This window comes from Manacus vitellinus, unplaced genomic scaffold (genome assembly GCF_001715985.3).
Source record: "Manacus vitellinus isolate BGI_N305 unplaced genomic scaffold, ASM171598v3 scaffold_6_pilon, whole genome shotgun sequence".
Lineage (NCBI taxonomy): Eukaryota > Metazoa > Chordata > Aves > Passeriformes > Pipridae > Manacus > Manacus vitellinus.
This window is the reverse complement of record NW_021940750.1, coordinates 31988929-32003310: the sequence shown is the minus strand read 5'-3', so window position 1 is coordinate 32003310 and position 14382 is coordinate 31988929.

The window sequence follows — 14382 nt, the reverse complement described above, 5'->3', positions numbered from 1 at the left end:
TATGCTTACAATCAAGGGCCTAAGCCCATGAGGTAGGCAGGATTTGAGACACAACTGCAGATGCTTTGCCTTTTCCAGACAGGCTGGTTTACCCTGTTTGCCAGGTCACACACAGGCATTGCACCTCTCCCATTCTCTCACTGTTTTGGGTGCTTCAGAGCCCCATATTTGAAGGGACTCAAATCACAGCATCATCATGTTTTTTCTTAGATCTGGGTCAGGTAACATAAGTGGTCTGAACATTTGATCCACAATTTATAAGAGACTTCATTAAATTCAAGAAGTGTTAATCAAGGGGGGGGGGGGGAAGCTCTAATAAGCATTTCAGGATTGCTAATTTGCACAGATGGTTGAATTGGAGGGAATATGCAGAAAGAAAAGATAGATCCTGAACATACTTTGAAACCAGTTTTTCACCCAAATAGAAATAACTTTGTGAAGCAGCCAAATACAAGAGATTGCTGATGCAGCAGCGTAGATGCCATGTTCAGGCAGTAAACACTTCGGTGCTATCACGATGGCAACACACTATTAAGAAAGACAAAGAGAATTTTAAAGAAACAAACATAAAAGCACGTTTGTAACTCACATCTCTACCTTCTTCACTCAGTATAATCTTGGATCCAATTTTTAGTGCACTGTTTTTCAAACAGATGCTAGTGGTGAGCACACCATACTCTTATAAGCAGGAGAGAGAAAACATAAATAATTTATCACCCTAAAATATGTATGGTCCCTGAAAAACTATGGGTTGTTTGAAGGGTTACAAATAAGTCCATTGAAATAAAAGACATCCAGACATTGCAAGGGTCCTAACTCTTTAAATTATATTATAAATAGATCAATCTGGCTTTTTGCTGCAGTCATAAGACTGGTGAAAGGAATTTGATAAGGTGTACATATATAAAACCATTGCAAAAACAATTTTTTGTCAACTGTAAACACATATTCACTAATTGCAATTAGAAATGTAAGACTGAAAAGGTTTTCCCAGTCTTGGATGTCATCCTTGTACTAGCCCAAATGACCATGTCTTAAGACTTGCCAAAAATTGGTCCATCTACATCTAAAAAATAGTTTATGGCTTTTTCCTGCTTTGTGCCTCCCTGACAGTATTAGAACATACATATGAATTGTACAAAATAATATTCCCTTCTAATTAAAAATTATTTGAGGCTGCCTCAGGTGATTATTGATTTAGGAGTTTTTCATCTCTGTTGACAAAGACATGGACCAATTTCTGCAATGGTCTAACATACAGGATAAGTGGACTTTGCAGTAAGCATACAGAATTCTCAAACTGCAATCACTAAGTAATTGCAGTTTGAGTTTTTTGCATTTGTACAAGTTTACGACCAGTTCTTATAGCTTTAAGTTTAATATATAGTTTACTTAATATTCCAGTGTCAGTACACTTAGTTTTATGACTTTATGTGCAAATACACAAAATCTTCTAACTGCACCATAAATAATGGATTCATGCATTGAGCTTTTTAATTGTAGGAACTACTGATAATTACAAGCATTCTAAAGTATAGCTGGCATAATTCCACTGTAATTGTAGAGAGCAAAATTCTTGGCTTTTGCAAAGGCAGTAGCAAAACTCCCAATGCCCTGCCTAAGTCAGGGTTTCCCTTACTATGAAACAATATTTCCCTTACTATGAAACAAATATTCCCTTATTTGCAACAATATATCAGTTGTTTACCATCTATTAAGTGGGACTGTCTTGTTTAGCAGGACACACAATGAGGTGTTTAAGTTAGACTCCTTCAGTGCTTTTGGTGTATTCCTGGACCCCAGACCTGGAAAGTGTAAGTCACATTGTGTGAATGCGCTTGTAGTCTGAGAACAGGACAGACATTTTCTGCTTCTTTATTCTGACACTTGGAACATTCTTTAAAGGGATACTGAAATAGAAAATGGGAGTTTATCATGCAGGTGAGAAAAAGAAGAGAATTACAAATGTGCTGAATGAAAAAGGAGATTGTGGTGTAGGTAGAAGCCAGGTAATATCTGTGACTGGCTATTTCTCTTTTTCCCTTTCTTCCCCACCTACTGAGAAGCTGGACCATATCTAAGTATAGACCATCTCTTCTCTCCTTCAGAGCTATGTAAAAAGTTTGTATGCCATGGAAATAATTGTAGCTATACATTTAATGCACTTTTAATGTCAGGTAATATTATCAGCACATAGAAAAAGGAATAAAAAAATCACAAATCGTGACCAGGCATCCCATGAGCAACTCTAGAATCCCTATTGCAATGAATAATTTCAGCAATTGGACTGTTTGCAGAAACATTACTTTTTAAGTAGGTATTAGAAAATGTCCATGGAAAATGAGTCAGAAGAGTCATTATCTTCACCACAGACCCCCCTTACAGAATTAGTTTCAGCTTTCTGAGAGTAAAAAAAGGCAATGTGACTTAGTCATCATACAAAAATTACTGGAGAAACTAGATTTTAAATACTGATATCATGCATTGAACTGTTAGTGAGCAATCTATAAGACAAAATAGGTCTGGGAATACTTGCAGGCACTGTAATTCAACCACACTCTTCATTCTCTCCATCTCTTTTATTCTTTTATTGCATTATATTAAAGTGAATGGATAATTTAAGCAATTAAAAGGCAAAATAATTTTTCTGGCCCAAGGAATTACATTGTTTCATTAGGCTTGTTATGATTTATATTAAAATTCAGTTTTTCAGTGTTAGTGTAATATAGAAAGGGTTACATGGATTAGAAAGGCTAACATGAAATCTCCAAAAGATTAAAATATTTACTACTTGACAAAGGCACACATAATGAAGCTGGCATCTCCTTACTATAAATGCATGTTTGAAAGTTTAGATTTGGAAAGGTTTTAAAGGATTACTTTTATTAAAATGTCTTAGGTTGCCAGAAATAAACCCCATGGTAGACAAACAGTAAACAAGGTCACATACTTCCTACCTGTTGAATAAGGAGAAGCAAGCCAGATTTCTTTGCCAAAAAACTCCTTTTGTGCCTTTGTTCTAAATAAACCCAAGGCAACTCATTGCCAGAGCCTCTGTGCTTCCTGCACCCCCTCCTACCCCCAGCTTAAGATTCCATCTTGAAGCAATAGATAATTGGGGATCTTTTGAAATCAAGTATTGAGTTTTCTATTTTTAGCCATGTTAATAAGGATGAACTGAAATTCTTTCCAGAATTTCACCTCTTCAGCTTAGGAACAAGTAATCAAAATTTGTAATAACGCCTTGGTTTGTGTTTTATGTTAATGGTTGAAGTGCCTCAACAGCCTTGGGAAAGGAACAGCTTGCTAGTCTAATTGAAGCTGGCAATATTTCCACGTCTTATTTCAGCTGGTAGGTACTGTAGCAACCAAGGTCATGTAAGAAAATTTCAGCATATGGTAACAGCTGTGCCTGTGATTGCAATATTTTCTGCAGATGGTTTATTCATCATTAGATAACAGTCATGATTATTGAGGGACTAATTGGATTTTCAAACAGTTAATCTTAGAGGATGGAAGAATTATAATAGAAAAGTTTAGTGTAGCTTAGGGGGTCTCTATATTCGCCTCCTTGCCAACTCCCAAGTTTTCTTTAATGTAAGAAAATATTTCCTTTCTTTATTTGTTTTTTGCCGAACAATTTCATCACCTGCTGGAGATAGTCTCCTTCAGATCTTCTAAATACTAATGCCATTTTTCTGTCATGTATAATAACACCAAAAAAAAAATCTGAATTTTGTTTCTACCATTTAAATGCTTGGTATGTTGTACTTTAGCACATTAGAGTCCTTACTTAGAACAGCCTTGCACATGTTTGTACAAGGTCAAGGAGATCAGATACAGCAAGTTAATTAATGAAGGTACATAGAGAAACAAGTATTGTTCTTTATTTTTAATTATCAACAAGACACTTTCTCCAAATCACAGCAGTAAACATGTTTCTGTCCAAAGAAACTAGAAAAAAAATCCAAAGCATTATGAGACCCGTGCAGATAGTGAGAATCCCAGAGTTGTTGCCACTGTTTACGCCAGTACTGTAATATGCCTTATTCAGGGGTAGGGGGTTATGATGGTTTGAGGGGACAGGTTCAGAGGTAATAGAACTGTTCTTCTGATCATGTGACCACAATTCCATTCTGGAAGATATCTTGAACTGCTTTTCTGTTTGTCAAGGGCCATATGACTCTTCCATTGATTTTAGAAGAAACATTTGAAGACCAAAGTACTACTACACAGGAGCATAGGTAACAGAATCCATCTCTTAGAGGATATGTTCTGGACTCTAATACTAGCATTTTGTCTAATAACAGCAATGATAGTGGGATCAGGCCATTAAGGGTTTTTGTAAAGATTTAGACTACTCAGTAACATCTTATGTGCAACAATGCATCAATATTTAAATATACAGTCTTGAAGTCTTTCAGCCCATGATAGTTCCTGGATGTGGGGTGTTGGCTACAAAAACTCTTGTACAACTCTTCAGCAATTTAGAAAAAAAAAAAAAGCACAATTTAGTCTTGGATTTCTACATTACAGTCTGCTCTCTTAATTCCTTTCTCTGGAAATATGTATTCTTTTGTTTCAGCTCAACCACAAAAAAGGCTAGACTAAAAGAATACGCATGTCTTACATAATAGAAATTTTTTCTCTATCTGATCTTTACTCTTTCTAGGCTGATTTTGCAAGTTATTTAAGGACACCTTAAAGTTACAGTACTCTAGGGCATTGATATGTGGCCAATGTTATGCTTGGGATCTGTGTAATCTTAGCAAACACAATGCATGGCTACTGCACCTCTTTTGAATATGTTATGATCAGCATATTATGTCTCATTCAATCACATACACAGTTTTATTCTGGTAATATTAGTGAATGATGATTGTGCTCTGGTGAGTTTAAAGACCTAGTAGACTGAGATCCACCGTGGGAAGAAAAGGTGATATTCCATTCTCCACTCCCTTTTTAATGACAGTAACACATTGCTGGGCTTTAATCTTATTGAATCTGTCTCCTCAGGTATGGTGAAGAGTGGTAGACATGCCAGTGGTTGGAATAAAATTGTATTATGAACACCAGTCTGAGAGGAGAGACAGAAGAAATTAACAGTAGTTGGCAGGTGAAAAGTTTGAGATCTATACCTGAGAGAGCAATTAAAGAACCAAGAGAGACAGGGACTTATATATAACCAAACAATATATTTAGCCTGGAATATAACACTTATTGGAGTCCGTCAGCACAGACTGAATAATGTGGACTCTCATTACAGACAAGAAGAGTGTTTCCCTTGGGGATAAATTGGTGAAAGTGTATAGTGGTTCATAGCCTAAACTACAGTTGCAAGAAACCAGGTCTACAGCAGAACAGGTCTGAACACAAAGATATCACCACATAAGGTTCTTCTTTCAAGCCTACTTCTATAGGTTTTATGAATAACTTCACTTGCCATTTGAAACATATTTTCAGGAATAATAAATGAGGATATAAAAAGAAATTATTAGAACAATGGATAAAATTAAGAACTGAGAGTTGTACTCCACAGTTACCTTAAGCAGATTATTGAAACCCTGTTTCTTAACTTACTGGTCTTCTACAATGAGGATAATCTTTATCCACAGGGTTTTGTGAATGGAATTTGTGAAGTGCTTTGAGGGCTTCTCTGTGAAAGTCCTATAATCTGGAATTGCAAAGCTTTATTAAATGGTTTTAGTGTGTCTAAGAAGCAGGTAAAGCAAACAAACATAAAAACATAAAAGCTGCTAAGTTACGATTTAAAACATTTGTGTTCACTCTTTAATATTCTGAAGCAGTAATTATGATGTGCTGGTGTACATGGATGTCTACAAGACTTTCATAAAGTCATAACCAGTCCTAGCACTCAACCACACAGGAATTTCTGATTTTTTAACATGTACGTTAGAAAATATACTAAAATACAATGCACTCTACAGTGCGCCCTGAATATCTTTTCTGCTTAATATCTCATTTCCATTATTCTTCTACTATGGTATCATCATACTTAGCACTGTCAAACCTTGAATTACCTTGAAAGACACAAAAATCTAAGTGTTTTAAGGAATGGATATAATTTACTTCGTAACATTTAAAATTTACAAAATAAGGTACTGTCAGTATAACAGCTTGCTATTTTGTGTTCCTATTTTATAATATAGGTAATTCTCATGAGAATTCTTTGTATACTGTGCTTATCAGTTGTGTGTTAACTAGGTTGCTGAAAAGCCAAACTGAACCATGCCTTGCACAATTCCCTTCTTTGAATCTTAATATAAACATACATTGTGATAAGCAAACAAGCTATAGTGTCCTTTTAACCTGATATTTAACTTTTGTGCCAAAAATTACAGGGATATGGGCATGAGTTGAAACAATGGAATTCCTCCTGAACATGAGGAAACACTTTTTTACTGTGAGGATGACCGAGTACTAGCACAGGTTATTCAGGGAAGTTACAGATTCTCTCATCTTGGAGTTATTAAAAATACACCTGGACATGGTTTTAGGGGGCCCTGCTTGAGCAGCGGGCTTGGACCAGATGAGCTCCAGAGGGTGCTTCCCTCTGGAGAAGGGAGCTTCCCTCTGGAGAATCTTAGCCATTCTGTGATCCATGATCTGTGATTTTAACACAGATTTTCTGGCACAGACAAGAAATTTGTCTACAAGTTTTTGAAGAACTCTAGAGATGGTGTGTGAAGTTCTAAATGTTTATTGTTGCTGGATACACTCAATAGTGTAGCTAAAAACTCCTCCAAATCAATAAAAACTTAAGCTAAGGAATTGTCTAGACTTCAGATGGGAGAAGGAAGGAAAGAAACTTCACAAACAATTATTTCCCCTCATTTTAATGAGAAACACAGGTTTATCAAAGCTAGCTGAGTATTTTGGTGATCTCCTTCAATAGCCTTTTCTACTGCTATTAAATCAGGTTTTAAATGAACAAGGAATAGAAATCCCTCATAATACTCATTCTAAAATTAGAAACAAGGCTTAAGAACATGTTTCTACATCTAATACACAGCCAGAGTATTTCATTATAACAATCACAAAGCATTTGAAGAGAGATTGATTTAGGCCAGTGTTGAAGGGGGAGTGCAGAATTTAGGAAATACTTATTCCTTTTCTTGCTGTTAAAATTAGAAAAGACTGGCATATTTTCAGGCCATAGACAAATTTGTGTCTTTGTTAGGTGTCCAAATCCCTAAAGTTGTACTGATACAAAAGTAATAAGAGTGAGAGAAGAATCCAACCTTAAAAGGAGAGATGGACCAAAGATACACTATTGAAATCATTACCAAAGCTTCTCAGAGCAAGTTGAAAGAAAAGAGACAGGTAAAATAATTTTCTGTCAAAGTGAGCTGAAATTTCATCTTTCTTTGTATTTCTGATACTGTGTGTGTCTCAGTATGCAGCCCCAGATGGGTCTACTTATTAGAAAGTCTCTGTTGCAGAGTAGGAGCTGTGAGCCCATCCACCTACCTTTCCTGCAGCTATTCCCTTTGAATGAAAAGTTTTTTGAGGTTATGAGTAGTAGTGCAAGGGAAAGTAGCAGCTACACCCAAGACAAAAAAGAAAAGTCTGTGCACCAGTCCTGTATTTCCTGTGGTATCTCAACAGGAGGGGAGAATAATCTGCCACAGACCACCCCAAACCATCAAACCACTAGGAACTATACTTGCCATTCCAAGAACCAGGCATCAAAGCTCAAGTGCTTACATATTGTATTAAGTGTTTTAATATTAGAGCAGGGAGACCAGAAAAAGTGCAACCTTTTGGCTCCCTGAGATCTCCTAAAGGAGGCCATGAGGGACAAAACACTGTATTTTTTCTGTTCTTCCCTACAATATTAAACCACTTAATAGAATATGTAAGCTCTTGAGCTTTGATGCTTGGTTCTTGGCATGCCAGAGGCTTTGTTACATGTTTTTACAGTAATTGAAAGAAATATCCATCTGTAGCAATTTCATTTTTTAGCAAGCTGAACAGATTCTTGGGAGGTAGGAGCTGCAAACATATGAAACGGAATAAAATAGTTTCTATCAAGTTTAATTCTTTTAGTTCTGCTTTTGAGGAAACAATCACAGAGAAGTGTTATAGAGGAGTCCTGGAATCAGAATTGACATATTTGCAATCTTGGTTCAAATATTGCTGCATGCAGCCAACCCTTGGGATGCTTACAAACCTACCACACCATTTTATCAGATAAGGCTGGGGTTATGGCACCAGGTTCTGGGTGTAAGACAGCAGCTCTGATTATCCAGCTCAGATTTGTTTCCTGAGTCACAACCAACTGTTAACCAAATCTCACCCACCTTGTGGTTCATCTTCCCACTTTCTTATCCTTCACTCTGTTATGGTTTGTTTATGTGCTTTTGGGACAGTGATTTGTCTCTTGCCCTGTTTGCATATAGTGTGTCACAACGGGACCCTGATATTAGTTTAGAAATACAGATGATACTATGTTACAGTTAAAAAGCAGTATTCAGAGAACAGCTATTCAAAAATCAGTTAAAAATGGAAAAATGGGATACGCTACAAGCAGAGGTAATCTGGTGTCTTGGAGGGGTAGGATAAAAGTAAAATGGAATTGAGAAAGAACTTAGAGAAATTTGTAAAGCCAGAACCTTGTAGACATTTGGCAAGGTGCTGAACAGGGAAAATTTCTTTGAATAGTGGAGAATCAAGTTTCCACAGTGAGGTTTGTTATGGACTTTGAGAGCTCAGAATTTTTACAGCTTCAGCAGATGGACTTCGCCCAGGTAATATGTTATTTTTTTTGGAACCTAAGATGTGTGGTTAGCAGCACCCCCACCAACATCTTTCATTTCTGAAACTGGCACTGTTCTGGGGATTGGCAACCAATTGCCTACGAGGCATACTCACAGCACTGTGACATCCTGATGCAGAAAATTGCACTACTCTGGAGTGTTCCATGAGTACTACTTCCAATCTAAAGGCATAAAAGTCCCAAAAAGTAAGGTTCCTGTGCCATCTTACCTTTCTGCTGAAAAGCAGCAGGGATTTGTTTGCTACTGTTTGTCCTATACTATTCTCATCTGAAATGTGTAGCTGCAGAGAAGAATTACAGTGAGATTTCCCTTTTTCTGTCGGGTATTAAATTGAGCTCAGTTGTGCATTGAGCTGGGCTTTCCAGGTAGCTGAGCACCTCAGGGCAAAGAGAGATGCTGTAAGGCCAGTTTGTGAAAAACATGAGATTTTAATTTACATTATAAACATCCAAAGCCTTTGATTTTAGAGCAGCCTCCAGAGAACAGAACCAGAGCATCTTTGCCAGGCAGGGATGATCCCAGCAATGAAGTGTCAATTCAGAGCATGCTGTTCTGCACAGCTCCTCATACTTTATTTTTTATTGCTATCTTGAAATAACAGAATAATAGAATGGTCCCTTCCAAGGAAGACACCTTAAAGATCATCTAGTTTCAACCCCCCTACCATGGGCATGGACACCTTCCACCAGACCAGATTGCTCAAAGTCCCATCCAACCTGGCCTTGAACACTTCCAGGGATGGGACATCCACAACTCCTCTGGGCAACCTGTTCCAGTGCCTCACCACCTTCACAGTGAAGAAAATGCTGGCGCATTCCATAAAGCTGACATCCAGCCTGCAATAGTCAATGTCACCAGAGAAATCATGCCTCTGCTTATTCTTGCACTGCAAAGCAGGATCATGCCCACAATAACCAGAGCTTTAAGACAAGGGTGTCTATACTTTTTTTCCCTGTAGCCTGTACCCCACAATAACAAGGGAAACAAATAACAAAGAAAAATATAACCTTTAATCTGCAAAAACTAGGTTTATAATGTCCCCTTTTTAGAAATACGGAAATCTGTTTGCTCCAGAACAGGCTTTGCTCAATGTCTCTTTTGGGGAACAGCCTTTTTTCTGGGTTTAAGTTTCCATCCACTCCAAATCTAGAGTGCCCACTCCAGTGATTGTGTCTTTCCCTCCCCATGAAGGTCTGACCACTGTCTCTCACTGCCTTCTCAGCAGCCTGTTTTTAGGGCAGATTTATGGCTACTTGCTGCAGCTATTCCTGCCTACTGCCTTGTCTTGCCCACTTGTCCCCTCCACAGAAGGCACAACCTCTCCACTTTCACCTGAAGGTCCTGCCTGATCCAGTGCTTCTCCTCACAGGACACAACACAAATGGAAAACAAGCAAATTAATCGCTTATGTCACAGGTGGCTTATAGCAAAGTGTCAGCACTGATTAAAAAAAAGATTGGAGAATAGCTGTAAGTGTTCTGGCAAAAAGGGAAAAAAAAATGTAATCTTTGATAAAATGGTGGAGGTCAGCAAACTGCAGCTAAAAATGGAGATAGCAATGAGATAAACACCAGCTGTTTTTAAAATCCTTCTGAAGCAGTGTACGAGGTGAATTTCAGGTATTTGAGAGGACATGTGCAATGTTCTTGGCAAACACACTGCCGTAAAGGAATATTAAATAAAGGAGGAATATATGGTTGTTGCTGACCAGGATAAATCCTTATTAATGTTTGCAACGGATGTCCAGATAGCAGGCAACAGAACAGCACAATGGTTTGGCCTTAGAAAGCCTCTAGGCACCAAACTTTTTCACATAGCAAGATGTAAAAGGTCCAGTTCCCGTGTTTTGCATTAGTAGGGGGGAAGTGAATAGAGAAAGCTGACAGCTGCCAGATGGCACAAATAGCTCTACATTACCAAGTACATTTCTTGTCTAAGTTTATGACAGAAGATTTGCAGATTTGCAAGAGCTCAGCCTTCAGAAATTACACCTAGAATTTCTTATTGTATGAATCAGGGTGACTGAACAATGTTTCCAGCTTCCTCTGGAATACTCTTTTATCTTTGGACTTTCTGGTTATCAGCTTCAGTCCCATGCTTCAGTGAATTCTGAATGCCACATTATTATCCTTCAGTCCCCTCTCACAGCTTCTGCAATCCTTCTCACAGCACCTCTTCAGAAAGTGTTGGAACTGCTTTGGCCTTAGCTTGGTGGTTGTTTCTCCACCTATCCTTTAGTGGCTAGTGTGAATTCCTGAAATCACCTAGGGCAGCCCTGGCAAGAAAGATGCTGAAATACAGGTTCTGCGGAATAGCCACAGAAAAGCACACAGGTTGTTGTTTTTTACTCTTGCTATCAGTTCATGGTACTTCTACCCTCAAACAGATTCCAGAGACAATTAGGAATATTTAAACTGCGACCTTGACCAAGTTACACTGAGCTAGTCTTAAGAAGAGGACAAGAGAATCAAGGCTGAAGACTTCTGTGACCAGCTATGTATGAAGATCACAAATGCAAAGTGGGAAGGTAGCTTATCTGCGTGCAACCTCCTTCCTGGGAGTTTCAGCAGGTAATTCTGCTCACCCAACCAGCTGGAGGACAAAACTGTATTACCAAAGTCAGATTTTTTTTCCTGTGGAACAGGAGAGAAACAAATAAGACTCTACATGCTAGTTAGTAGCAAGATGGAACCGTGAAACTTCTCTTCATATAAAAAGTCAATATCTGTACTCTTCTATTAAATCCGTCGTGTGGACACTTGTACAAAACCCCCTTTTTGCTCTGGCTCAGTTTGTCCCCCTTGTTTACTAGGTAGGTACAGATGGGAAAAGAGGCTCAGCTCTGAGTTGGTTTTGAAGTTTCAACAACACAAACAGGAAAATCTGTTCTGTGTCATCAGTATTAGGCACTGAATTTATATGTCTGCAGTAATTGCCAAAAGAGTTCTCACCCCAGCTTTGTTGTGATTCTGATGTTCTCTAAATGTCAGTGAAATCAGATAACCGCCCCTTCGCTAAATAATGTCTGTCCTCTCCCTCTGTCCAGGGGATGAACATATTGCCAGGGACTTTTAAATAGAATGAGAGATGGGGAGTGCTGAAACAGCCACATGTACTTCAAACTCTTCTTATAAGAGTGCTTGTCATTAGCACAGATTATTTTTGTTCATTGCATATGCACATTTTCTAAATAAAATTCCCAGTACTATTGCCCCTTTCTCAAAAGCCATTGGCACTTAAGCCCAAAGTTATAGCAAAAGAAAGTTTTCAGCTCTTTAGAAGGCAAAATAAATCATTCTGTGGGAACACAGCCAGTCAGAGACTTATTGCAAATGAAAAAAGTGACACAACTATCACTTTATTTGGATCAATGACATCCGTCTGCAGGTAGACTCAGTGCAACTGTTATGTGTGCAGATGTACACACAGATGATGATGTTATTTATAGAAGGATGCACAGAAACCATCTTGTAAAAAAGCCGACTTTAAAACCTCTGAAGATGCATTTTGGGAGCTTCCAGATGCTTCAATAGTCAGCCAAATCTCTGGTCCACAAGAACAGGATAGAGATCTAAAAAAATCAAGTTGTGTTTTCAATTTTCTTCTGCAATATCTCTTGCACTTGGCACCAAAAGAAAACATAATAATTCAACAGAACCAAAAGTTCAAAGGAAAGTTTCAATTCAGTTTGTGGAGGTCCAAACTGGCATCCTCTCTGTCCAGGTGCTAAACACAAATGGTATCTCTCATGATCTTTTCTATAAATAACACCAGCACAAAGGTTTGCAAGAGAAGGCCCAAAGAGAATGAAGGTAGTTGATATTCTACTCTCATCTGAATGAATACAGTATCACTACTGACCCTCCTTTCTTATTAGCATTGTTAAAAACTTTGCCTATTAGTAAAACAATTTCTGTGTGTGTGTGTGTGTATAATTTTATGGATTTATTCTAGAAGAGAGAAAATAATATTGGGGCTTGATTCTATATAAGGAACTGAAATGAATGAGTGGACTAAAGAAAGATGCAGAACTGACTTCTGACTGTGCACTGCTCATGTGAACATCCAGACATGCAGTATGTCTGGATTTCCATCCATTTACTATTCAGTACCATGACATGTTTTCATGCAGGTGTTTTACCTGAGTTTACTCCATTTTGTTCCCTCAAAGACCTTCTATAAAGTTGTTAAGCAATGGAGAGTCCTTTTTCTTCAGGAGTGCTCTGTTCCACCAATATTTGCTGCTTCCACACAGTGAAAAATACACTTGCCTCCCAGCTTGCACAATTTAAATCTTATCATGTAGGTAAAGGCAGTCTACTGGCAGTCAAAACAGAGATGACTTACTTTGCATTTTTCATGATACCAGTACCTGTGAACAGAAACTTCACAGATTTTCATATTTAACTACTACTGGCTTAGTTTACTTTAAATGATAAAGCTGCAGAAAAAGAGAAGAGAGTAACTGAATGTGAACATGAGAAAGAACTGAGTTTTTTCACTGGCATTACACTGGTTCTCCCTGAGGTTCAGTAGGGCAGTTTTAAGGATGGGGTTTTCAAGGAAGCCAAATGACTCAGGAGCCCTAGGTCAGCTGGTCTGGGTAACCCACAGCACCTGGAGGAGTGGAGGAGCACACTCTGACTGTACAGGCTGTGGAAGCAGAAATAGCACAACTCCATCAAAGCATCACTGTCCTGACCTAAAAACCCAACTAGGGAATGAGTTCACAGCCTCAGGGGCAGCGCTGAGCTGACACAGCTACTCTGCTCTCCCCCTCCGCGCTCTCCTGAACGTGCAGCTTAACACTCAGCCAGCACTACACAGTAGACTTTATTTTATTTTATTTTATTTTAATACCGTACTCTGAGTCTCTGGGGCTTCAGTGCTACGTAGGATTTCGCACATCCATTAAGGCACTAGAACAAAGGGCCATGCCCAGAGAAGTAATGAACACATGCTGTCATAACATGGCAGTTAAAGTAACCTCCCTGCCCCTGTGAAACCTTCTGTTTCTTCAACCTCCTCAGCACATATGCTTTACCAGCTCAAACTCACTCTTGCACTGATAAATATGTATCATCAACTACCCTTTGACTATTTTATGCTAACAGAGTCTATATCCCTGCTGGAAAACATAACGCCATTTCATTTGGTTTAGTAAGCTTAAAGAGGGTTTACTCAGCTGCAATCAATACCACTGGTTGTTGGGCAATGTGTTTTACCATCACACCACAGACACAAAAACTAGTGCACAAAAGAGAAAAAACAGGAATTAAACTTCTGAAATTTAAAATCTTCATTATGGAATAAAAGTAGTTCAAGAAGCACTGAGTAGGGGAGCAGCTCTAAGATAGTAGACAGAGAGTGACTAAGATTGACTTTTTTCTGCAGAAGACAGTTAGCAATTGCCTTACAACTGCTGTATCATTCATGGAGCAAACCAACTCCATAGAAAAGATGTGTCCCAGGGCTGAGAACCTAGAAGTCTAGGGGCCCGATGACAGAAATTAGAACCAGAAGTTAGGGCCCTGGCTAGGCATCATTTCTTTAATTTTGAGGAAAATAAAAATAAGTGCCT